Genomic DNA, 26,858 nt, shown 5'->3' with positions numbered 1-26,858 from the left:
ATCTCAGAGAAGGGGGTTTTAGTCCTAGGGAATAACAAGCTGTGATCAACGTGACTTCAACTCTTAGCGAGGGCGGCACCAGGGTCACTTTCCACCATGATGACTTCAAGACCCACAGTCCACTCAACAAGGCTTCCAGATCAATCATAGCCAAGCCATTGGTGACCCCCAGCAACCTTCAAAAGGTATGATTCAGGAATTATCCAAGAGTTTAAGTCAGATAACAACTTGTTCTATCTGCAACTCTTTGATTTTAAAAGAAAGTGCTGACAGTCACTATCCAGGACCTTTTCTATATATAAATGATGGAGCAATTTTGTGGCTTATAATTAGAACAATGCATGACAATTTCTAGATTGGAGTTCCAAGGTTACGCTTCTCTTTGGCCCATCAGTGCCAAAAAGACAAAAGGTCATCTTCTAAGACTCCACAGATCGCACTCATTAGCCTGCTAAATGGCTCGCTTTGAAAATTCTGTCTCTGACGCTGCCTTTTAAAAGAGGCTCTGGTTTTTATCTGGCAGAAGGTGGGACAGTTTGGGTGGTTCGCAAGTAATTTGTAGCAAGAACACTGAGTTAACACCAGTTCCGAAAATGGATTTGTTGACACCTTGCTTTGCCATGAAAAATAAATGCCTGACTAGCCTGATTCAAACCTGTTAACTACCCAAGACACCTATCTGTGATGACCAATTATGACTCCAGTGAGCTACTCTCTCTAATAAAGCACAATACATCTGTCTCTAAGAGCTCATCTTCCTTTGAGAGTCCTGTCCTCTGTGAGTTTTATTCTCTGCACCCCATGTCAGCAAGCACACCCATGTCAAATAGTCATGGTGGACAATCCGGTGGATATCAAAATGCTGCTAAGATTTGCTAAGTTCTAGAAGTCCCAAATAATGATACAAATATTCCCCAAAGGCAGACATAAAGGCACCTAACATTTACCCGAAATCATGCCAGTACGTCGCAAAAATGTATTCAGACCCAACAGGCCACACATGGCCAACCTATGTTGATGGCTGAATGCCAATGTCAATTTGTGGCAGGTCTATGAACTCCAGGATGGTCCCTAAGGAAAGTCAGCCAGAGATCCCAAAAAGCAACTCCCCACGACACCCACGTAAGCCCTCACGGAGACAAGGCATTCCAATTGGAAATTGGCAAAATGTCATAGAAGTACTTAAAGAGCATCAATTAACTTGTTAGTTAACCAATTTGACTGTAAAATCAAAACTGAAAGAGCAATTTCCAAATTGAATCACACTAAAAATTTTTAAAATCTAACTTGTTAATAATGTAGTTACGTAGTTTTTTTTTTTAAACCCAGTAGTTTCTACCAATCAAATTTTCAAGAGAAATGTGTATGTTTTAAACCCACTCATGAAAGTTGACAATGAGATTTGATTGGAGAGTTTTTCTCTATTTTTCTAAATAAGATGACTCCTCGACCTAAATGATGAGAACATGATTCTAGGGGGACCCAGTGAATCCTATAACTTTTCACACACACACACACCTCTTCTCGGAAAGGTGTGCCCCCCATGACCCCCCTACAGAACACAGCAAAGGAGATGGCAAGTCACTCCCGAGACTGAGCAATACCTGGCATTTCCGCTTCCGCCTGGGTTTCTCGCTCTTTCTTCGTTGGCCCTCTGGAAGAAGCGACATGCTGTGTCACCAGCACAAGAAGGAGCCCATGTGAAGAGGGAATGACTTCACCTGCCTGCAGCCAGGTGAGCGGGACCAAGGGCAGTTCCTCCAGCCCCATTCAAGCCTTCCAATGACATAGCCTCACCAAAGACCCCAAGGTCAGAACCATCCAGCTAAGCCACCTCAGGAAACTACAGGGTAGTAAACTGCCGTGTGCTAACTAAGCCTGAGGTCATTTGTGAGGAAGCAAAAGAGGACAAATGCAACCCCTTGGTTGTTTCCAGCCACCAAATGAGCAGCCCTCCAACCCTAGTGCAAAACTGAAGCTGCCAGACCTGCATCAGCCGGTGTGAGGAAAGACCACGCTCTCCATGATCCCGGCTTCCTCAGACTTTCATTCTCCGTTGCTTTCTCTGTTTCCTCATAACCAGAGGATTCAATTCTGCAAGTCGTAGACTTAAAGGCATTATTTTATGTAAATATGGCATTTCATGATCTCTGAGAAATTTCTGTCAACAAACCCCCTCCCACCTCTGTCCAAACCTTGACAAGCCCCATCCCCGCCTCAACAGAGAAGCACGTCTCACACCTGCCGAGAAACAGAAGCCTCAGCCATGCCCTCTGTTAAAGCCTTTAAACCCATCTGAAAGCACTGGGGCGAAAAATGATTGTTTTAGCAGCTGATACCAGAGTTCCTCTGAGGGACAGAAAATGCCTTATTGAGGACACTACTTTGCTCTGACACTGGAACATAGAAGAAAAAAGCTTGACTTCGAATAAAACTGTGGAACAAAGAGATGGCTAAACAGATCTACATTAAAAAAAGAAAAAAAAAAAAGGCCAAGAAGGGCTCAAATAACACTGTGGGAGGTGAGCTTGGGCAGAGAGTCCCAGTGCAGGAGGAACTAAAACTTGTTTAAAATAGAAATATCTATTGTTGGACCTTAAATTGTGTTGCTAAGGACATAAAATCCCCGAAGTCTTCAGTAATATCTGACACAAGCACACATGGCTGATGTGAGTGATTTGGGGAAAATCAAGGAAAAAAGTTTGAAAGCAGGGTCCGAGGTCTACCACTGTGGGCCGGGAGCGCGGCCTGAGCACAGGGGAACGGGATGCAAGTGAGAGGAAGACTCTAGTGGAAACAGAAGCTCAAAAGCCCAAGGAGCCATAAGCTCTGCTGAGTTCTAGAAGATGAGCAGATATCTTGGAGGAGGCAATGAACTCTCCCAGAGGAGGGGTGTGGAGTCTGAACCTACTCAAGAGAGTGCATTACCTCAGCTGGCATCTGGCTACCTCAGCTGGCGTCTGGGTTCTTCTTGCATCTGTCTGGGCTTTGGCAAAGAAATGCCCAAAACCAGGCACTCTACTGGTTACTGTGACCTGAGGTCCTTCCTCTCAACCCTGCATGGCCATTACCCTTTCTACACACAGTCAGTGCCCCCCCATTTCCAGGTCTCTGGCCCTCACTACGACCACCTCATACCACTAAGATTCTGAACCCTCCTTCTGCTGTGTATTAGTGGGTAATCTCTCAGCGATCATCTCCTTGCCAGAAAACGGGAGTGAAAAGGAACGAACATTGGAGGATTGTTCTGAATAATGCGTGTAAATTGTGAGTCCGGTGAGTGGCAGGGTGCGCCCCCATAATGCTCATGGCACGCGTCATCGCCCCAAAGCCTCCTGAAACAAGTTTGGGAGCCCCCTCTAGAGTCCCCCTGCAGCACTTGGCAATTCAAGTCACTCACCTTAAATGGTCCTATCTTAGTTTTTCGTGATTCTTCTGAGCTCTTGCGCGCTAAACATCTTGTCTAGGATTTCCCGCATACCCATCCACCTAAGCAGTCTGTTACAGAAACTGCTCACAGAAATGATTCTTTTCTCTGCCTTCCCAATTCCTTCTCTTCTCTCGTAATCATCTTCTCAGTTTTCAATGATACAATCTAGCCCGTGCTGAAAGCTGCCATCAGCAATCATCCTCCCTGACTCGCTCACCCTGCAGAGCCCAACAGGCTCTCAGAGGCCAACGTGCTCCCTCCAGAACCCAGCAGCTCCCTCTCCGACCCTCCTGCCAGAACCCACTGGAGCCCCAGGAAGCTTTAGAGTCACATGGGCCGGGGTTCCAATATTAACTCTGTCACAAACTTGCAGTGACATTCTTGGCCAACTTACTTAACCTCTCTGACCTGAGGTGGTTGTAATATTAAAAGATACCATATGTGCAATGGCTAGTCAGCATTCAGCAAAGAGCCCCCCACACGCCTCCTTTACAATGACACCCTCACCTGATGTAATACAATATATCCACCTAGCTGGTCTCGCTTGCCCTTTCTCCTCCAAACTGCCCTGGAGTTAATTTTTCTAGAGACCAAATGCCACACTAACAATCTCCTTGCTTCAAACTCTCCAGCATTTTTTTTTCCCTATGAACAAAGTTCAAATTCCTTAACATGATAAGCTCCAGTTCCCTTCTCCCCCAACCCAGTTACTCTAAAGCCCTAGGTGATCACCAGCTCCTCTGTGTATGCGCCACATCTCTGCATGTGCTGGCCTTCGCTTTGTTCCTTATATTCTACATGCAAGTGAAATGATCTGCTATATGTCTTTCTCCTTCTGACTTACTTCACTTAGCACCACCCCCTCTAGTCCCATCCATATTGTCATAAATGGCAAGTTTCATCTTTTTTATAGCTGAATAGTATTCCATCACATACTATACCATGTGTTCACAACCACTCATCTGCCTTTGGACACTTCTGTTGCTTCTGTCACCTGGCTCTTGTAAGAAACTATGCTACACACACAAACACACAAAAAGGAGAGAGAGAAAGAGTGTGCAACAAATGTGGGTGTGGCAAAAAGTTAAAAACGGGTGAATCTGGGTAAATCATTTTGAATTACAAAAAGTTGCAAAACTCCTCTGACTTTCTCTAAGTCTGAAATTATTTCAAAAGAAAAAGAAAGCTTGAAGCAATCTGACCACAAGGTAACAATGAACCGCCATGTTGCAGAACATTTTACCAACAATTGACCTACTCTGACGCTGCCAATGTGCTGAAGAAAGCAAGGAAGTTAAGCCGGAGGGTGGGTGGGAAGACCGGTAGCCTGGGGAGATGTCTGAGACGAAAGGAGGCTAAAGAAACACACAGCTCCAGGCAAGGCGTGGCATGTGAGATTGGGCGGGACTGTTATGAAATACATTCGGGGAACAAGTGGTGAAATCTGAAAATAGACTATTATAACGTTATAGCAATGTTAACATTTCTGAATTTAAAATTGCATGGTGACTATAAGATATGAACAATGGATAAATGTGAGTTAATGTTTACCATTCTTGTAACTTTTCTGTAAGATTGAATTTTTTTGAAAATAAAAATTTTTTAAAAGCTGTGGTTTACGTGAACCCTTCCTCCACTCAGACAGGAGCGCTGCCCCCTCCAGGCTGCTGGAAATGTGTCACTTTCCTCCTAAAATACTCAGGGTGTGTTGTAGTTACATGTTTAAGCATTTGTCTTACTCCATCAGATTGAGAGCTTCTTGCCTTTTGGAACTTAATAACTGGAGGAGTAACTAATTCGGGGTAATTTAATGTTGTTGACAGGGTATTACTGGAGCACTTTTGTGTTATAATTTGGACCCAAAGCTAAACATTTCTCAAGCTGAGAAGTAAAACAGAAAATGAACCTTTGCTTTGGAGCACAACATAATGCTGGAATTAATTCAACCCATGTGCTGTTGTGTCCCTTTCTGGAACCTTCTGCCTGCAGAGCTGGAAAGCCCGCCCACTGGTCCCAGCAGATACACAAAGGTGCTGTAAGAACGAGGGAGAATTTAATGAAGGCTGAAGCTGAACTGGCCCGGATGCCTGCAATTCAGCCCCCCTTCTATTTCTCTCCCTCTTTTTAAAATTTTTATTTTATATATTTTTTACATCATTTTTCATTTTTGTACAACATTATGCATTTTCATTTTGGTTATCGTCCCCATAAAATTCCCATCCCCCCCTTGTTTTGATCCTACTCCCTTCTCTCCCCCTGTAGTGTGTCCCTGGTTTATAGTTGCCTGTTAATTTTGATTTTTACTTTTTTATAATTAGTCTTTTTCCTGGTCCCTTATTGAAGTTTTCTAGATTCCTGCTATGAGGGAGACCATCCGGTATTTTTCTTTTTCTTTCTGGCTTATTTCGCTGAGCATGATCCCTTCCAGCGCCATCCATGTTGCTGCAAATTGCATGTGTTTATCTTTTTTGAATGCTGAGTAATATTCCATGGTGTATATGGACCACATCTTCTTGATCCAGTCATCTATTTTTGGGCATGTGGGTTGTTTCCAAAGCTTAGCTATTGTAAACAGTGCTGCTATAAACATAGGGTGCAGGTGCTCTTTGGAATTGATGTTTCTGTGTCCTTTGGGTAAATACCTAGGAGTGGAATTGCTGGATCCTATGGAAGCTCTATGTTTAGTAGGTCCAGAAATCTCCACACAGCTCTCCACAGTGGTTGGACCAGTTTGCATTCCCACCAGCAGTGCAGGAGAGTTCCTTTTTCTCCACACCCTCGCCAACATTTGTTATTGCTAGTTTTTTAATATGTGCCATTCTCACTGGTGTGAGATGGTATCTCATTGTGGTTTTGATTTGCATTTCCCTGATGACAAGTGATGCTGAACATTTTTTCATTTGCCTGTCGGCAAATGAACATTTTTTTATTTGCATTTCCTCTTTAGAGAAGTTTCTTTTTAGCTCTTCTGCCCATTTTTGGACTGGATTATTTAATTATTTACTTCGTTTTTGTTGAGTCCTTCTATTTCTCTTATCCAGGGAGGGCAGCCCCATCCTCAGTTCGGGGCAAGGTCTGGTTGGAGAATGGCTGGAGAACAGAGGAGAAAGCATCTCTCCCCACTTTTGAGAGAACGCAGTGAATGTTCTCTCCCAGAGCTCACACCTCCCTCACTCTCCCTGCCCGCTTGCTCTCTGTTCTCCTCCAGGGAGAAAAACCTACATGACTGATGATCCCCGGAACCTAGGAGCGGGGTCCTCACACCTGCACTGCCCAGGCACCTCCAGAGACATCTCCCCCACCTGCCAGAGCTGCTGAACCAGTCTGCAGCGACTCAGCCCACGTCTGGGGAAAGTCCAGGTTACAGAGAGCAAATAAGAAGCCTGTTTTGACCTCAGGTCCAAGTTGCGTTCTCCAGACCAGCGTGAGCAGCAAGAAGATGATGTTTTCATCTCAGTCTATTTCCTCTATCACCTGGCTCAGGGCTCGGGAAAGAAAGGGACACAAAGGTCCCCTGAGGACCCCGGGGTATTTCATAACCTTCAGATGTTCTGACAGAGCCCTCGCTATACACGTGTGGTGCTGAACTCAGACAGGGGACACCAGCTGCTCACAGCAACCACGGGGCTGTGGATATTTTTTAATGGTACAAAGTGATTTTTGAAGCTTTCTAGTTTGTCTGAGGCCCCTGTGGCCACAAGGAAGGGGATTTGGCTCACACAGGGGAGGCAAGTGTGTCTTTGTGCTGTGCTGGGCTGGCGATACCGGGGAGCCTCTTCCCACGGGAGCCCCGAGCAGCCCGGCAGCCACCCCAGCAAGAAGGGGATAGGAACACAGCTTCAGCAAGTAAGATCAGACATTTTTTGAAATTTCCCTTTCTCCTTGAAAGGCTGGTGTTGCTGAAAGTCTATTCATTACAGATCATTCATCTGTAGCAAGTCCTCCCTATCTGCACGCAGAAGTGACAGCGCTGGAGGATTCTGGCAGAGACACAAAGGCTCCTGGGCACCGTAGGCGAGTCAAAGAGGTAAACAGCAGCTCAAAGGAGGTAGGAGATTAAAAAAAACAAAACAGAAGAAGGGGAAGCTACAAGAGCATCCTCTTCCTCAAAGGGTCTATGCTTTGCAAGAGGCCACAGGGCAGTATTTATACACCAGCCACCCCCACCCCTCCCCTACCTCCAGCGTCCTTGTGTTCTGCTCCTCTCATCTTGTCCCTGGATCTCCTTCATTAATCACCCTGTTCTCTCCAGGACGTTCCAGCTTCTCCCAGTCTCTGTGACCTCCGTCACCTCAACCTCTAAATATGCTCATCCCCGGAAACCTCAAGCTGTCCTCCAATAAAGCAGCCTGTTCCAAGGTCACCCAGCGTGTGAGCCTGGGGTCAGCGCGGAGGTGGGGGGCATGTGAAATACCACTCTTTTCCCACCCCACCCCTGCTGAATCACAGGCACTGGAAGGGGGCCAAGTTTCTCGGTTTCAAACATTTTCCAGACCCTGAGACACTGTTGGTGGGAATGTAAACGAGTGTAGCCATTTTGGAAAGCCATCTGGGTTCACCTTAAAAACTAAACATGGAAATAATGTGGGCCCCAGCAATCCCACTCTCGGGCAAGTATCCAAAGAACAGAAAACCATCATCTCAAAAGACGATGTGCCCTACAATGTCTACTGCAGCCCAATTTACCACCCCGGAACAACCAAAGCGCTCTCTCATAGAAGACTGGGTCAAGGAGATGGAAATAAGGAAAGACAAAGTGTTACCTCCCCGCAAAATTCTGTTCAGGGGTACAGAATGCAGTAAAGCAAGTCAGCGGGAAGAAAGCAAAGAGTGGACACTTAACATGGCGGAGGATTCAATAAAGTAACGTCCTTGTAAGAATAACAGGACATGGGCCTCCCCTGGTGGCGCAGAGGTTGAGCGCTGGGCTGCAAAGCTGCCTGCAGCCTCTGCAGCGCCGGTTTGATCCCCAGCCGCGGGGCGAGGATCCCATATGGTGCGCAGACCTCTCCTGTCTTGCCTGCTGCTCCCCTCAGCAGTGTATTTCGTCAGTCTGCCTGTTCTGTTCCCCGCTGGCTCTGGTAATTCTCTCACCCTCCCGCACTTCTGACTGTACCCAGTGCTTGTATAAATAAATAAATCTTTAAAAAAAAAAAAAAAGAATCACAGGACACTCACAGAGTGTGAGCTCCAATTTCCAGGCTAGGAGGGCAAGGGAGGGAGGGAATGCGGAGGCCCTGAGCTCTGTGGAACTTGAGAAGCCCTGCCTGCGCTTCTTGTCACCACTGTCCTGTCCCAGGTGCCCTCCTCTGTCCCCTGAGTGCCTGGCTCCCCGGCGCTCTGTCCTGCATCTTCTTTCCCAAAGCTATATCCTTTCACTAAGTGCTCTGAGCCACCCAACATTTGATTTGGCTCTTTACCCATTGAAACATGGGTATGCATATAAATTTGCATGATGCCCACATGTCTGGAGCCCCCAGAATGCCCAGGGGCTTTCTGGACCTTTCTTCCCAATGGTTCCTAGACTCAGTAAGTATGAAACGAGCCCACTATGTCCTCCCACACTCCCTCTGCAGCTACATCAGCAGCCTGCGTGGCACAGAAGCTCTGCCACCTTGGTAGTCCACTGCAACCCCTCCCCCTTCCTTGTCCCCACCTCCAGTCAGTCCCCAAGTGCGCACAGTCCTTCGGCCACCATTGCCCGCTGTGGCCCTGCGGCCCCTCATCTTCATGCTAATCCTCCCTGCCGCCACCTCAACACCTCCCTGGGGAAGTCCCTTCGGGAAATCCACTGTCTGCACGATAACTTCCCAGCTCCCGCACCACACACACCTCACATGTGTTCCACCCGATCTTCCCTCCGTCAACACGCGACTGGCAGAGCAGGAATACAGAATCAGCTCCTTGGCTGCAACGACCCCTGCTGCCCCCCAGCCCAGCACCCCAGCACGGCGAGTGTCTGACTCTCACCCGCCCTCCTGCTCCATGCTCCCCAACTCTGCCTACCTCCCCAGCCAACACCTCCTTGCTGGTCTTCCAAAACCTCACTCGATTTCAATTCTTCAGTGAGTGCTTCTATACCATCAAGTGCCACAAAACGGTGCTTTGGTCAATAACAGACCACAATATGTCAATAACATGTCAATAACAGACATGGTGGTCCCCAGAGGCTGCCCCCTACAGAAGGTGTGTAGTCACACCTTCCAGGTTTGTGCGAGTACACTTGATGATGTTTGCATGATGACAAAATGGCTTAAGGATGCATTTCTCAGAATGTACGGCTGTGCAGGCCAAGCTTGGCTGTACAGAGTACTGGCCAATGTTCATCTCCTCTGGATGAGTGTAACTTCTGGATGGCTAGCACCAGGCTTAGGTCTCAATACCCAGGAGTTCACAAAATTAATTCACACAATAAGCAATAACCACTGAATACATATAACATGAGGAGTATATTCCATACAATGAACAAAACACAGAAGAAAATCTACCCTCTTAGACTCTATCCACTAAGAAGGGAAGCTTTCAAGAAGGCAGATCATTTAACATTACTCCCAATTCTCTGAGCGGGATAAGCTTAGGGAGCCCCACGGAGGAACAACCAATTCAGTTTGGGGGCAATCTTGACAAGCCTTTGGTGACAAAGGCAAGGTCTTTGGAATCTAGAAGGAAAAAATTATCACGTGCTTTTTTAAAACATTTCAATATCAAATTGTGGCTATTATTGCCAATAATAGGCAATTTGTCCTTCTTGAATAAATCCCCTCCCTCTACTGGCTCTGAGAGGGAAAGCGGGAGAAGAACTTTCTCCACGGCACGGCTCTGCAGGTCAGCGGGAGGCCCAGGAAGCCACGCGGCCCCCGCTTGCTGGAGCACAAGGCGCAGCCACCTCTTCTCTCTTCTCCGTTTCACACGATTGGGGCCAAGAAAGTGTAACCCGTGTTTGAACCATTCAGCAGCCGAGGCTGGCCCGGCCTTTTCAAGGAAGAAGGTGAACTCTGAGCTCTTTCATACACGACTCAAGGAGATGGGGGTGTGCTCCGACACGAGGGCGAGCCTGCCTCCTTCCCATGAACTGACAACCCATAAAAATGCATAAGAGAACATTTGACCAAACTGAGTAAGACACACCGAGAGTGGAAAAACATGGTAACTACAGCTGTGAAGTTCTCTGGGACTATGGTCTGTTGTTTTTCTAACTTTTAGTTCATTTCTAGATATCACCCCCAAGCACCTTGACTGCAAACATAGTGAGTCCTCGCTGAAGAGTGTCCATGGGTTCGCGGAGACCCAACTCGCAGAAAGAAGATGTGTAACGAAACCCTCTGCCCCTAGGAGCAGGAGTTCATTCCCACGGCATATTTCTGCTCATAAGAGGTCACCCAACTTCTAAATAAAGACCTGAAATGCTTTCAATAAGGAACAATCACTTGTGTTCACTCATTTTTCAACCTGCTTATTCCAGCTCAGGGTTGAGATGGTGGGAGTCTATCCCAGCAGCAGTGGGGGGGGTGGGACCCCAGGCTCGGCAGGACGCCCTTCCACTGTGGGGTGCACTCATGCCCACACCCACACTCCCTCCTACCGGAACAACTGAGACCCTCTGTGAGCCTCACGTGCTCACCCCTGGGATGTGGAAGAGCTGGGAGCCCCCTCAGAAAACCCACACAGATATGGGGAGGACATGCCAACTCCAGTCGGTAGAATCGTTGTCTTCTTCCTTATCAGCGTTATAACCAAGCAACAGTGAAGGAAATGGCATATCGAAGGACCTAGTGCTGTAGCTATAGATTATCAAGAATTGGCTCGTGTGATTATGAGGGCTGACGATGCCCTAAGTGGCACAACCAGCAAGATGGGGCCTGGGGGAGCAGGTGGCCTGCACTCTAGTCCCAAAGCCTGCAGACCTGAGACCCAGGAAGAGTCGGCGTTTCGGTCTGAGTCCAAAGACTGGAAAATGACGCATGTCCTGGTGTAGGGCAGTTGGGCAGAGATTTCTCGTCCTCAACCTTTCTGCTCAGGCCGTGACTGAACCCACCCATGCCAAGGAGGGCAATCTGCTCTGCTCAGCCCCCTCACTCAAATGTTAAGCTCACCCTAAAGACCCTCTCAGATCAGGGCTGACCAACTGCTGGGGCCTGTCCCCCTACCCCAGCCTGGTCAAGCTGACCCAGAAAATGAGCCATCACAGGCTGCCTCTTCTGCTCTCTTGGTCTTTGAGGAGTCCCTCTGACTTTCAGGAACATAGAGGAGAGAAGAGTGGGAACAAAACCGGATCCTGCTCCCCACGGCACGACGGGCCCGCCTGGGAGGCCTCCGTTCAAGCTCCTCCTGTGCCAGCACATTAGCCGCTGAGCTGGACAAACAGCAGAGCTCCTGAAATCCTCCTATCCACGCGCACGACTCTGGGCCGAGACGGGAGCCCCAGGAGAATGGGAGGTGTAGGAGCTGTCGGCCGGTTTCTCGACTGTGCAGTCTGCCTTTGCTGCGGGTATTTCTCAGAGGAAAACAGAATTCAGAGGGTCGAACCTGTGCTCCTCCTGGCTCACGAAGCTCCACTTGCACAGAACCAACTGATGTTTTCTGCCTTAAGCAGCGTGGAGCCAGGAGGGGGCGGCTGAAATGTGCAACCACACCGTGACTTGCTTTCCTATGGTTCGGTTTTCCAAGGCAGAGTAGATGAGTCTGTCTCGGCGGCAAAGGTTGTCAGGCATGGTGATTACTCTTCACTTTACCGGTCCTCAAAGTGCAGTCCCTGCACCAGCAACATCGGCACCGCCTGGGGATCTGCTAGAACTAGAAACTCTTGGGTTCCACCCCAAACCTCCTCAATCAGAAGCTCCAGGGGTGAGACTGAGATGTGGGAATCACCACCTTGCGTCCATCAGGCCCTGGAGCAAGTCACTCTGTTCAACATCATTTCCTTATCACGGTGAAGAGGAAAAGCAAGCGGCCCCCAGAGGGGCCCCTGTCTGCGGAGCGTGCAGGTTCTCCCCCTTTCTGGCTGGGTTTTCCCCGGGGGACCCATTTCCTCCCACATCTCAAGACTGTGCATGTATTTATATAAAACCTCCCATTGGTTCTATTTCTCTGGAGAATCCCAACTTATCCCGCACCAGACAACAACATCTCTCTAAATCACCTGTTTTCTGCATTCATTTCCACTCCACAAAAAAGCCAGCAATACTCCTAGCAGCCTCTACCCTGTGATGTGCTGTTTCCGTCCAGGTGACTCAGAGCCCATGACTCAGAGGTGATTTCAGCCCTGCTCCTCCCGGCAGAGGAGTCGGGGTTGAGACTTGCTGCAAGGAACGCGGGCTCTGATGCCTACTTTCATGTCCCAGCTGTGCTGACGCTCCCTGCGATGGGCAGAGTGTGGGAGTGAGAGATGACATTAGAAGTGGAAACCTTTGCATTCCCCATGATTCCAAGGATCCTGTCCCATCTCGGGACTTTGTCTTAATCTCCTAGATGCTCAACTACAAAATGACAGGGTATTCTCTCCACCGCCCCCCCTAATTTTGCACAACACACACACACACACACACACACACACACACTCCTTGTCAAACTCCTGAAAGCTTCTTGATGTAATTTTGAAAGGAGAGGGACAATGGAGGACGAATCAATGAACCCAATAAAAGTCGCAGCATTTGGCAGGAGGTGGTAACTTAAAGGGAAGCAATCACTGGGTCTGGAAGAGCAGACAAGACACATAACACCAACATTAGCTTTCCACTCTGCTCTGAAGTACGGAGGCGGGGAACTGCTTGAATAATTATGCCACACAAAAGAAGAATGCTCCAGTGCCCTTGATGCTAATGCTACTGGAGCACAGTTGGGATGCTTTCCTTGGTGTGGTGCCCAGGGAGACACCCCGGAGAACAGCCACGGTAAGAGTCCATGGGCCCCAGGAAGTCGCTCCCACTGGAGCAGGCCAACCTCTGGCTGCTGGAACCTGGCTGATATCTGCTCATCTCAGCCCAGGAAAAGTGCATGGCAGAGGGGTTAAATACTACTGGGGCTGGTGAGTCTGGGGCACAGTAATACTAACATTAATGGTAGCTTCCATTTAATGAGCAGTGACATTTATGTTAATAGCCAACAACTCCCAAGGGAAGATATTTGTGACTCACCCAAAGTCACAGAACTATTCAGTAGCAGAACTGGCCTGGACCCCAAGTGCTTCTGATTCCAAAGCATGTCCTCTTAAGCACAATTCAAGTTTCTGTCTTCCAATGTATTAGGGGAGACTAATTTTAAGGAAATAGGGCCAATCGAGTCTAGGCCAAATGCAGATGTTATCCCGTTAGTCTTGGGCTATCAGCTGAATTAGGATGGCAGCCACTGGGTTAGGAATCCTGGAGTAGAAATACTCACAGTGGCCTCCTTGAAGAATGAAGGAGGTGTGGAAGGACCCCTTCCTTGAGCAATCTTTAATCCAGCTCTTCTCACCCTGGCCTTGTCCCGAGACTACCATCCTCCACCTGCGTAAGTCCAGTTCAACAAGAATCCCCCAACCTTGGTATCGAACCAAGTATCTCTCAGTCATCTTACATCCACTGGTGTCGCTCATTCTACCCCTTGGCTACAGGCCCCTGCAGGCGCCCCACCACCCCAGATGTATTCAGACTGAATTTCACTCTCAACTGTACCTAGTGAATAGTCTGGAATAATGTCATCCTTGCCCATTTACCTTACTCAGTGCAGCTTCACTGACTGGGCGCAGGTAGACACCGGGGGCACTCTGCTCATGCACCTCACTCTTTCGTCCTTGCCGTCCCACAGCACTTGGTGACTCAGTGGACAAACCTATCCCTCCAGCAGCTCGCGAGGCTCTAAGTCCAGCCCACTTGACTGTGGGAAACTGTGTGAGCCAAGGAGATAAAGCAGAGAACAGGAGGGGCAAGGAAAGGACCCAGCTATGATTTTAAGAAAGAAAAGAGCCTTCCAGTTTACACTGGGTCCTCTCCTCTCCCATCCCAGGGCCTACTGAAATGCTGAAAGTGCTATTTTGACAAAGAGTGAAATAAGCACAGCAGCACCAAACTAAGAAAGGCAGCCATCAGCAGGCTGGAAACCTTTCAACTCCTAGAGGACAGAATGGAATCAACAAAGAACAAGTTAAGGAACTGCACAGACATTTCGGGAAACACAGGTCTTGAAAAGAAGTTCCAAACTGGGTGGCAACAGATAAAAAGTTCAGAAGCGCACAAAGACAATCATCAGTGTTATCCAATAAATGACGGCATCCTAAGCGGCTGGAAAAGTTGGGACCCCCAGTATTCTCCACCTAAACACATTCAGCTTTTGTCCTGCAGCCAAACATGGAGAAAGGACCTAGAAAAGAAACTCAGTAATCAAGGTATGATTAGACATTGTGGGTGGTGGTGGTGGAGGTGGCAGTGGTGGTTAATGCAATAGGACCGACTTTATTAGAATGTGCTCCAATATATTTATTTATTTAATTTTTTAAAAAGATTTATTTATTTATGCATACAAGAATTAGGGTACAGGCCAGAGGTGTGTGTGTGTGGGGGGGGGGGTTGAGAGGATTCACCAGAGACAGAGTGGGGAACAGAACAGGCAGACTGACTGAAATACACTGCTGAGGGGAGCAGCGGGAGAGACAGGAGAGGTCTGCCTCGCCATGTGGGTTGCTCCCTGGCTGGGGATCGAACTTGCGCTGCAGAGTCTGCAGACAGTTTCATAGGTTGGTCTTAACACCTTGCGCCACCAGGGAAACCCTGTGCTCGAATATAGACTAAGTTTGTGACTAGGAAGTAAAGGAGGCCTTCAGAAAAAAAATAGACAAAAAAAAAGACAGAGAGAGAGAGAGAGAGAGAGAGAGAGAGAGAGAGAGAGAGAGAGAGAGAGAGAGAGAGAGAGAGAGAGAGAGAGAGAGAGAGAGAGAGAAAGAAAGAAAGAAAGAAAGAAAGAAAATATGGGAGAAAAGAGAAAAGGCTCCTGGATGACAGGCTCAACTCGTCCATGTTCCCCCGGTAGATATTCCCAAAGGAGAAAAGAAATAGGAAGTCGCCCAAGGTATTCAAGATGAATGAGTGAAGAGAGACCCCAGTCTTCAGGCTATTACCAGCGCCTCTGATGGCTCTGCCCAGTGAAGCTCTGGACTTGGAGATATTTAAAAAGCTTCAGTGCGGGAGAACAGTGTATATAAAAGGGAAAGAGAATTAAATTAACTAAAACTCCATCAATGATGCCGGCTGCTTGAAGACAGTGGAGCAATATCCTCAAACCCTAAGGGAACAAACCTGAAATTGAACCTTGAATCTATAGTTAAAGAATCATTCAAAATATAACACTAGCCCTATAAAGCTCAAACAATTGACCAGTTACCTTATCCAAAAAGTCACTGCAGGTGTTTGCTCACTCAAAGTGGAAGTGTCCAAGCAAGAGTGGCGGGTCACGGGCCGGGCGGGCGGGCGGGGGCCAGGAAGAAGGTGCTCAGAATCCTGTTGACCACCTGCCCTTTGCTTCTGAGCTCAGTCACCAAACTTGAACTCAGACTCAACTTCTGCAGTCACCCCAACCCTCCCCAGGGGATCCCGCCTTTTCGTCATACATTTGGTGTTGATGCACTACTGAAACCTACTTATCCAGAAGGTTTTCTGATAAATTGAACTTTTCTTGCCTATGCCTTAAGCCTCCTGATTCTCTTTCAGGGATTTAAAAAACACATATTTGCATTATTTTTACAATAGTCTTGAATACAGCAGCCCTCTCTTTGGCCAGAATCAATGAACACAACGAACAAAACGCAAATGGTTCCCCCCTCAGGAGCCTGTGTTACCCTGGGCGGGGCCACCTCTGCCCACACAAATGGGGGTCTGCACTAAAGCACGGGGACAACCACCCAACCGAGTGACAGAGTCTGGGCTAGAACCCTCACCTCCCAACTCCTGGGGCTATGGTCTGAATTGAGGGTCCCCCCACCCCAATTTTTACATTGAAAACTCTAACCCCCAATGTGACTATGTTTGAAGAGAGGATTTTGAGGAGGTATTTTAGGTAAAGGACATAAGAGTGGGGACCTGATCCAACAGGGCTGGCGACCCTATAAGGCGAGACATGCACACACTGCAGCAAGCGAGCTCCCACCCGAACCCACGATGCCGCTGGATCCCAACCCCGGCCCTGCAACCACAGAACTGTGAGGAAATACACTTCTGTGGCTTACGCCACCTACAGACAGTACTTCATCACGACTGCTCTGGAATGGCCGAGTCCCTCCCCCAAACTCCTATGTTGAGACCTGAGGTGACGGTATTAGGACTAGAGGTTTGGAAGCCCCACATCACCCTCATGAATGGCGTTAGTGTCCTTACAGAAGTTTCTGCAGAGAAACCCCGATGCCTTCTGCTGTGAGGTTGCAGAGCCAATGAGGAAGCTGGCTCTCACCCCGAATCTGCCATTCCCTTGCTCTTGGTCTTCGCCCCCAGAACTGTGCGAAATAAATAGCTGTGGCTTCTAAGCCACCCGGCCGGTGACATTCTGTCACGGCAGCCCTAGTGACCACAACGTCAGCCAAATCCTGTTTCCCCTCTCTCAGCTCACCTCTAGCAGTTGTTTATCAGCTGCATCCTCACCGTCGTGGCAGATCTTGCTGCTCCTTCTACACGGTAAGCACCCCCGTCTGACAGCATCGTGCCCCTTCAGCTTACTCATCTGCTTCCGCTTCTTGCGAGCACCCCTAGAAAAGCCGACATCCTCAAGGTGATAACAAAGTTCTAGAATGAGCCTTCTACCTCTTTTCCCCCAGCAACTGTATTTCCACCAGATTTTACTGCTTTAGCTTCGTGGTGAGGGAACTATTTTTCCATCACATAACAGAACATAATTTGAAGTGCCACACTCCCCCTTCTGAAAGTACCCAGAGCCTAAGCAAGTACACGTGTGCTGTAAATCACAATCTTACTTCTTTTTTTTCCTACTGGGGATTAGCTCTGAGAATCCGGGTAAGGGACAAGTGAGCACCCGTTTTGTTGACAGCGCCAAGACGGAAGATGCACTCACACCTGGCTAGGACACACTTGTCTTTCAAAAGGATAAGGAGACAGCAATATTTTCTCATTATTTCCTTCCTCTTTTCCCAGGGGCCTGTTTTCTTTGGACCTGCCCACCGAGCAGCCAAACTGTCGAGTCTGCGTTTTTAGGTTTATGGGGAATCGAGAGACCAAGTGCTACCGTCCTGTGACCAGCTACCACGCGCGTGTGTGTGTGTACAGTGCATAAGTTTTATCATACATATATTATGCATTAACAAAAGCCTCAACATGGGTCTATTCTGACTGGTGAAACCATACAATTATATGTAATTACCAAAATCCACCACAGGTACACTTTAAACGGATGCATTTGATTGTTCAGAACAGTCCTAACCAAAAAAAAAAAAAAGGGAAAACCCTCCCCAGTAAAATAGGAATAGAGAGAAAGCAGAACAAGAGAGGGCTATTTCCTCAGTACTTTGTTTGACCAAGAGTATCACTAAGGAGCCCTCATGTCGGAAGGGGAAGGGCTTCACACACGTGCACAGACGTGTGTGGATGTATCTCCAACTACCTCGCTTTTTAAAATCAATGTTGACAATACATTGGAAAGGATGGACTTTACAACTATTTAAACTCATAGGTAAATTTAGATGTAGACTGTGAGCGTGTGGGGACATGCAATTTTACAAAATTCTTCCAGGAGACGTGCAAGCCCCAAAGTTTGACGCCCACTGGACGCCAATGCAAGATGACCCCTGCCTGCGGGTGAGCAGGGTTGTGGGCCAGCAGGAACTTCTTTGCTCCTAGGCCAGAGGCCAGTGAGATCACAATGACATCATATTTACATAGGTGGGAGATACAGAAACAGTAAATGCTGCTCTTTGTTCTGCTTTCTGTGGCTCAGACATGGCATTGAGGAGAAGGAGGGTATAGGGGCAGGAGGATACGGAGCAGGTTCTCTATGATTTTGAGCAGACAGGTAGGGAGGAGAGTCCTGGAGCCCTGAGTGGCTTTTGCAGGCTTTTACCAGGCATTTACCAGGCACACAGCAGGCAGGGGTGCTGGGGGGCCGGGAGGCTGGCAAGTCTTCACTCTTTCTGGGCTCTCCAGCCTTCTCTGGTGGTCTCTGCTTCATTCTGCTTCTCTCTGCTGGCGTCCCCGTGACGCCGCCCTTATAAGCTGTCTCTCAGCACAGTTGAATCCCATCTCCCTATGCCCACACCCTACTCCAGGTGCCGCCATCAGGCATGCATTCAGGACCGCAGGGATCTATCAATCCTAATGGCGGGAGGGCAGAAAAGCCTGACACTTTACATACCCTACAGAGGGATAGGCCTGCAGTCAGACTTGCTGCTGCCTTGGTGTCGCCGATAGAAGCTGGTAACCCGCTCTGATCCGGGATAGAGGCCACACATCAGGATGGACCTGCCCTCAGCCCGGCCCCAATGCTTCATTTTCTTGGTTCATTCCATTACTTGAAATAAGGCTTCTAAAAAATTTACTGTGGGGTTAGGAGTCAGTTCAGCTGAACCCTAACCAAGAAAAGAGATCCTATCATTAAGGTTTAATTGGCTCACTCTCCCAAATTGCACTGCAAACACACTTACTGTGCTCCTAGGGTGCCATATTCTATTATTTATAAATGCAGACGATTGGAAAGCTGTTCAAGGCCTGACCCTTGCTCTCAATAAACTTGCCAACTAATTGGGAGGACAACATCCACATTAAAACAACCAAAGAACAATTCAAGGCATCGTGGAGGAAGTGCTTAATGATCCCCCAAGAGAAATGATACCCTCATACTTGCTGGGTGGAAGTATAATCTGTACACCCCCCATGGAAGGAATTTGGGCATAGAGTTCAAAATTACAGCTGAATAGCTCCTTTGACCCAGTAATTGAACTTCTGGGAATTTATCCTTCGGCCATACTTGAGAAATTACATACATACAAAGTCACTCCTAGCAGCATTATTCAAAACAGTAAAGAATTCAATACCCTTGAAAAGAGGATTGGTTCCATTATGCTACGCGTGGACAATGGGATATTTTGAAGGTATAAAAATCCATGAGGAAACTTTTGACATACAGATTTTTTTTTAAATCTCCAAGATATATTGAGGGGGGAAATAAGCCCAGCAGGATACAGAAAAATCCATAGAAGATGCAGCCTTTTGTTTACAAGGAGGAACAAACACAAACTGAATGTATGTGGCCTTGCTCTGATATTCCTAAGTAAACCCTGGCTGAAGCTGCACACAACTAAAAGCTGATCACCTGCAGCTGAGCTAAGGAGGATGTAAACAAAGTGGATAGAGGCAGGAGGGACTATGCTGTATAAAATGCCTCGGACAGAGGTGATTACCTACCGAACCAAAACATTCGCATCATGAGGAAGAAGCCAGCTCCTGCAGGAGCCCTCCTCGCCCAGTGTGGGCAGTGGCCTTCAGTTTTGACAACGTTGTGGACAGCAGGGAAATGGAAGGGAGCAGAGAGCACATGGTTTCTGCACAGGCAGCAGTCGCTCTTTCGACCAGGGCCTCGGTGCCCCAGGGCGTGAGCTGCTCCCAGATGGAGCGCCTCCCTGCTGGTGCCTGTCCTTGTCCGCGCCCGTCCTCCCAGCTGCCCTGTGGCCAGGATGCTCAGTGACCTGCTATTCTCACCAGTTACCAGAACCCTCAAGCAGTTGGCTTGAGTTTTACCATGGGAGGGCAGGTCGATGAAGTAAACGTCTATTTAGAGAGGAGTGAAGTGCAGGAGGTTAAAGAGAGGGACAGATTCCTAGCCGGTCGCCAAATGGAACTTGGAAAGCACTCCCCAAAGACACCTCAGGGAAATCCACCCAAATGTGAGTGCTGCTGGTGGTGTGATCGTGGGTGATTTTTTCCTGATCTTTACACTTTGATGTGCTTTCCAATTTTTCCCCATTTTTTTTTAATGATTGATTACTTTCAAAGGCCAAAAAATATGGTGAACAATGTGAAAATGTTTATTTTAAAAACCAGACCCATTCTTATGTAGTCCAGAATCTCTGAAGGCTATAGGGAGTTCAGATGGGCAGCAACAGAATTTTACAGCCATAAACAATAGAAGAATATAATTTTCTTTTAATCTCCTATAATGAGAAGATACCGTCTGGCTGTAGGTCATTGCAACCTACCAAGCAGTGCAACTGCCCACAGTGCCTGGGCAGTTAGGCAGGTCATGAAGGAGATGCTTGCAATGGTCGGTATAAGCTCTGGGCAAAAAGCCAGCCCTCCCCGCTGTCTTGTCAACTCACTATCTATTGACAGCACTGCAAACTAATTTCCTTCTTCCACTCTCTAAACCCAAACAATGATGCTGGGCCCATTTGCCTCAAAACTTAAATACGTTTTGAGTGTTGGCCATTTTTTCCCTCAGCTATGTACTCACAGTGGGCAAAGCTAATCCAGGTTTCCCTCGTTCTCAGAAAGCAAAACTCCTATTTGTTAATATTTGATAGAAAATTTTTTGAGTCTGGGAATGCTCAAAATGTTTTCCATAAAAATTAAAGGGAATAGCATTTCCAGATGCCAAAAAAGAACACACCCGAATGGAGAGTTTTACTTTTGGATACTGGGGGAAACCTGTTTTGAAATTACTTGAGGTTTGAGTATAGTTGAGGCTAACAAAGTTTCTCCCTAACTTTCACCAGTCTTATTTATTTATTTCTTGTGGGACCCTCACGGGTGGCCGGGGATCGAACTGGAGCTGTAGAGGCTGCGGGCAGCTCGTAACCCAGCGCTCAACCGCTGCACCACCAGGGGAGGCCCACCAGTCTTATTTAAAGGAAAGTCAATGCAATTAGATACAAAATAGAGTCCCTTGATACTTGGGGGAAATATAGTAGACTTGATATTTGCAAGGGATCTATCCCAAAGCTTTCCTAAATCCCAAACTTGGGAATAGCACAATTACATACAAGTTTCCCCTTTTTCAGTTGGGAGTCTACTGACTTGATAGAAAAAAGTATAAACTCAAACGAGAAAAAGGGGAGCATACTGAAGGGCAGAATTCAAGAAGTGGTTATACAACCCAGCTAGAGAAGACAGGGAGGCGGTTGGCTTCCACAATGACAGGTCCCAGGAACATATATCCCCCAGGACTCTGTCCATCTCTCTCCAGTGCTGCTCACCCATTTTGATTGCCTCATTCCAGGGCAGGAAATATGGCCATTGAGAGGTCAATAATTACCACTGGCAAATAGTTCTCAAGCTTTCTGCTGTAAGTGCAAAATTCCCGGCCAAGGTCAAGTGTCTACCTGGACCAGTCAGCTGTAAGAACATGGCAGGTCCTGCTAGAATCATATGGTTGATGTGAAGGAGCTGCAATTGCCAGAAGTAGGTGCTGGCAGACCAAAATCAAGTAGCAAATAGAGGGCTACTGCACTCCAATAAAAAAAAGAATCATGTAAATGCATGGTGCATATATCCCTGTGATTTTGTTTTTTGCGTTATTTAGATAGATACCAAGGAGTACAATTGCTGGGTCATACAGCAGATCTATTTTCATTTATGTTTTTCATTTTTACATGATTGTTTTTTCTGGCAATTGCAGCTCCAAGCACAATACCCAGGCTATGGAAACTACCTAAGTGCCTAATGACAGATGAGTGGATAAAGATGTGCTCTATATGCACGATGGAATGCTATTCAGCTATAAAAAAGAATGAAATCTTGCCACTTGTAACAACATGTATGTAACTAGAAGGATGATGCTAAGTGAAATATGTCAAAAGGAGAAATACAAATACTGGACGATTTCACTCATGTGGAATAGAGAGAAACAGAGCAAAGTAACAAAACTAAACCAAAACAAACCCTTGAAATCTGACAACAAAATTGAGGCTACTAGAGGGGGAAGATGGGGGTGCAGAGCCAAGGGTGAAGGAGGCTGATGGGTGCTTTGGTGTAGGTACGGTATGGTAACATACATCTCAACCTATACCTCTGCATCATATACAGTGTTGTAAAACAATGTTGCCTCAGTAAAAAAAAAAAAAAAACAAAATCCTTAAATGACATGTCAGCCATTTATGGGAGTGAGTTTTTTATTTTTTATGCCACAAAGCTGCAGTGAGCAGCAGACACTAGGACTTGGCCTGGGAACTCTCAGAAGTACCACCTTCTCCTGTGTCCTGCTCCCAGCACACTATCCAAGATCTTTCTACCTCAGCAAGATCCAAACCAGCGTGTCTCAGGCCTTCTGATGACCAGGGTCTAACAACCTCAAAGAAAAACACTTTTAATGGCAGGTGCATCTCTGAAATGGAGAGATTATCTAAAAAGGCAAACTGATGCTCAGGGGTCTGTGTCCCGAAGCACCCTGACCACCCCCCACCTCCCGGCTCACCCCCTCAATCGCCAGCTAACTCCCATTGTTTCAAGGTCAACAGCAACCACCCACTTAGTCTCTTCTCCATCTACCACTGTCCTGTCCAGGTCCCCTTCTGACCAGGCTGGATCATTCTGTACATGGTAAAGAGAGTAACACAACGTCTAGGCCCTTGTTTGCCAGATAGCTATTGAGGGTGAGTGATTCTGAATCCCGCACAGAAGCTGAATGGAGTCAAAACTAGGAAAATGACCAGAGCTGGGGTTTTGGAACCAATGTCTCTGTTTTGAATCCAGCCCTGTCACTTATTCTCTTTGTGACCATGGCAAAGCTTCAACCCCTCGGAGGCTGGTCTTCTTATAAAATAGGCAAAATAATGATTTGTCTTGCAGATGTATTGTGAAAGTTTAATCAGGTGACAAATTTCAGAGTGCCCAGAATATTGAGGGAATATTCAATAGATATGCTAATAGAGAGGCCTCGTGCTTACTTTACAAGGTCAATAAACAAACGCACATGGGGTACAGAGGCCCAGAAGGATAAATCTGCCCTCCTCTCCCCATCTTGCCTTAGCTCTCAAACATAGAGATGCCTTTTTCTTCCTCTCTGCCTGAAAGCTTCCAGTGAATAGCAGTTCTCTGTTTTCCTTGTTAAATACTGTTTTGATGCGAAATCATTATCTAAAGGAAAAAGTTTGGAGTCATTCTTTAATGAGACCGAGCATAGCCAGTCTCTGTATTCATGGAGAAAGAAAATTTGAGAATGCAAATCCCCCTAATGTTTTAGAACAATCTGAGTAGTTTACGTAACCTTCACAGCATATTGTGAACTTACTGAAGGGAGAGAAGGGGTGTGTGGCATGCACCAGTAAATTTAAATATCTGAAGGACTAAAGCTGAACTGGGATGAGAAAGGATAGATAGAGCTTAAGAAAGTCCACCTGTTCTGTTCCCCACTTTGTCTCTGGTGAATCCGCTCACCCCCGACACCTCTGGCCTGTACCCCAGTTCTTGTATGCATAAATAAATCTTTAAAAAAAAAAAAGAAAGTCAAAGATCTGAAATCATTTGTCCTAACTGCTACAGGATATACACTGCAATGTGCATATGATGACAGGAAATGGAGCTACAGAAGACTCCGTGATACCGAACATGGTTTCAAAAATAACATTTCCCTGAAGTTCTTTTTGGTCGAATTCAGCAGAGGGTGGACTAATCCTCATGGTGACTTACTGAACATGAAGTCAACAAAAAGCTCCCAAGAATCTGTACAGACGAGTTTCTTCTTTTTTCCCCTATTCAAAGATCCCTAAGGACCAGGACTAAGGAAACCAATATTGGTGCTACAGATAAATATTATGTTGCTTTCTTCCTTTACAGGTAACATTTACAGGTATCTCAGAAAAAAAAAAAAAAAAACTCCCATGCTGTACTCTGAAGACATGCTACCGTCTTCTCAGATGATATCAGCAACCAAGCAACTTAAAATTTAATCAGTGCAAAAGAAAATAAAACACTGTTGGAAGAAATGAAAGACAATCTAAATAAGTGCAGAGACAGCGTGTGCTCATGAACTCGGTAGTGGCAGCTGGAGCAGCAGGAACACTCAGCACTGAGAGACCTGAGGAGCTGCTCCCCAGTCTCGGAGCCTGCGACATCTGACAGCTCCAGGCACACCATGAACCAGGTTTTTGAAGGGGGGCTGCTGGGACAGAGGAAGGAGCAGCTGGACCACTGGAGAATGGGGAGAGGGACAGCAGGCTCATGGGACGCTGCTAGCCCCTTGCTCAGAGCCCCTGCGGGAGGTGCCTTGGATCTGTTCTCCGGGCAGCTTTGCTTTTAGGGTGTGGTCGTTGGAGTCTGGGCCCAGCCTGTCCGGCTGGTGTTTGTCCATGAGGGAGGGGTGCTTTCCGAGTTTGATAGAGTTTGTATTTTGAAATCCTACCTCCTGCCTGTGACCTTTGAACTTCTCACCAACTAAAAAATCTTCAAGCATACCAGAGTGTGATTACTTTGCTTAATGCATGTGGGTGACATGAACCCCCTAGAACAGGTAACATGGGTTTTCCCATTAATAGTTTGGGGTTCTTGGATACCACTTGGTTCTGCCCATTATTACACTGGAAGATTTAATATTGTTAAGACATCAATGTCAATAGTATCCAAAGTGATATATAGATTCAATGCAATTGTGACCAAAATCTCAGGGTGCTTTTGCAAAAATCGAAAAGCCCATCCTAAAATTCACATAAAATTTCAAGGGTCCCCAAGTAAGACAAAATAATCTTGAAAAAGTAGAACACTGCCTGATTTTAAAACAGTACAAAACTACAGACATGCACACTGTGGTGCTGGCACAAGAATAGACACATAGACCCGTGGAATAAAACTTAGAGCCCAGAAATAAACCTCCACATTATGGACAATCAATTTTGACAAGGGTTCCAAGAGCACTCAATAAGGAATAAACAGTCCATTCAACAAACGGTGAATTTCACATGCCTCAGATTGGCCAAAAGCCTCAAAGGCAACAGCAGCAGTGGTGGAGAGGCAGAAGCCATCCCACATGCTTCAACAGGTGCAACGTAGGGAGTGAAACACGTGCATGTACCATGACCCAGCAACTGCCGCTCGGGACACCTCCCAGAGAAACTCGCACATGTGTACAAGGACATGGGCCAAGGACGTGGCTCAGGACATCGTGCGCGAAGCCATTCATGCTTACACATGTAACAGCATGCATGCTAATGATAATTCGGGAGAGTTCTGCAAGGGAAGCAGGAGGGGGGTAGTAAAACTGGGCGCACAGCGGTACAGGGGGCTTAACTATATCTGGATTTTTTTTTTATTGAAAGAATCTGGAGTAAAAAGGCAACGTTAAGATCTGACAAAGCTAAGCAGTAGGTATTTTTCCTCATACTTTCCTGCGTACTTGAACTATTTCATAATAACACCTTCATCAATTCTAGCTGTATTCTCAGCATTACCTCCACAGGAATGCATACTCCAAATAGCCGGGTGGTTGCAGAGCAGAGGAGGGTGCAGGCCATTTAGAGCCTGAGGAATCCTTCCTAAAGCCTCACAAGACAATGCGACACCACAAGACACACAGTAGTCCCCCTTTATCTATGGGGGTTATACCCCCAGATCCCAAGAGGATGCACCAGCGGAATCACTGGTGCTCAGAACCTGCATGTACTGCACACACATGTTTATGAAGAGCTGGGTGGTCCATTAGAAAAAGAGGTTAACAACAATGGATCATAAAATAGAACAGTAATAATAGCATTCATTAATAAAACTTATCAAAATTCTTGTATGTAATGTCCTTGGATTGGCAGCTGACCTTGGGTAACTGAAACCACAGGAAGGAAATCTCCGAAATGGGGAGGCATCCATGCTTTGCTGACTTCACCATCACGTGGGAGGACCACCAGCATCTTGGGAAATCGGTGGGGCCGCGGGCCACCCGGGGCCCATCTGCGTCCCTCCACAGGCTGCAGCTCCCTCCAGCTGCTGTGGCCTTTCCACTGTGAGGCCTAATTGATTCAAAGCCCCACTCTGGGCAGCACTGTCCTTTATTCTTTCCTCGATCGTTTCCTACAGCGATAATTAAGGATTTTCATACAAAATGAGGAAAACTCAAATTTCGTCCCCCCAAATCTCCTATTTGCAAGCAGAAAGTGTTGGCAACCGCTGAGAAAGCACTGTTAACACAAAAGACCTCACACAGAGCCCAAAAGCAAGACTGTTGGGGGAGGAAGGACGAAGTGGTGGTTGAGAGGGCCCTTAGGGCAGACAACCTGGGCGTGGGGACAGCTGCTCTGCCCATTTGCCCAGTTGCTGCCACTCAGTCGGCATGTTCTCTGATGATGTCTTGGGCTATCAAATAACGACAACGGTAGCCTCATCTCTCAGGGTTAACTCAAAAATAAGATTATATACTGAAAACTATTTGACGCAGTCACTGGCACATAAGAAAGATCAGATTCATCTGACCCTCACTGTCCATACTCAAGATGACCCACATTTGATTGCATCTCTGCATCTGCTGCAATGTAAGCTGCACA

At 47.0% G+C, this 26,858-nt stretch overlaps 1 protein-coding gene across 2 annotated transcripts in view; it reads right to left on the bottom strand.

Annotated features, from left to right (window-relative positions):
- The window catches only part of EXTL3 (exostosin like glycosyltransferase 3), a 95,997-nt gene that overhangs the window by 55,825 nt on the left and 13,314 nt on the right, over positions 1-26,858 (bottom strand). The window contains exon 2 of one of the 2 annotated variants that reach the window (XM_054701081.1): positions 17,003-17,138. The exons of the other annotated variant lie outside the window; for it this stretch is intronic. The gene's annotated coding sequence lies outside the window, so the exon portion shown is untranslated. The remainder of the gene's footprint in view (positions 1-17,002; positions 17,139-26,858) is intronic. 2 annotated transcript variants of the gene reach the window in all.

Source organism: Talpa occidentalis, unplaced genomic scaffold, assembly GCF_014898055.3.
Source record: "Talpa occidentalis isolate TD23 unplaced genomic scaffold, MPIMG_talOcc4v2.1 talOcc4.4, whole genome shotgun sequence".
Taxonomy (NCBI): Eukaryota; Metazoa; Chordata; class Mammalia; order Eulipotyphla; family Talpidae; genus Talpa; species Talpa occidentalis.
This window is presented reverse-complemented; position numbering and strand designations above follow the sequence as displayed.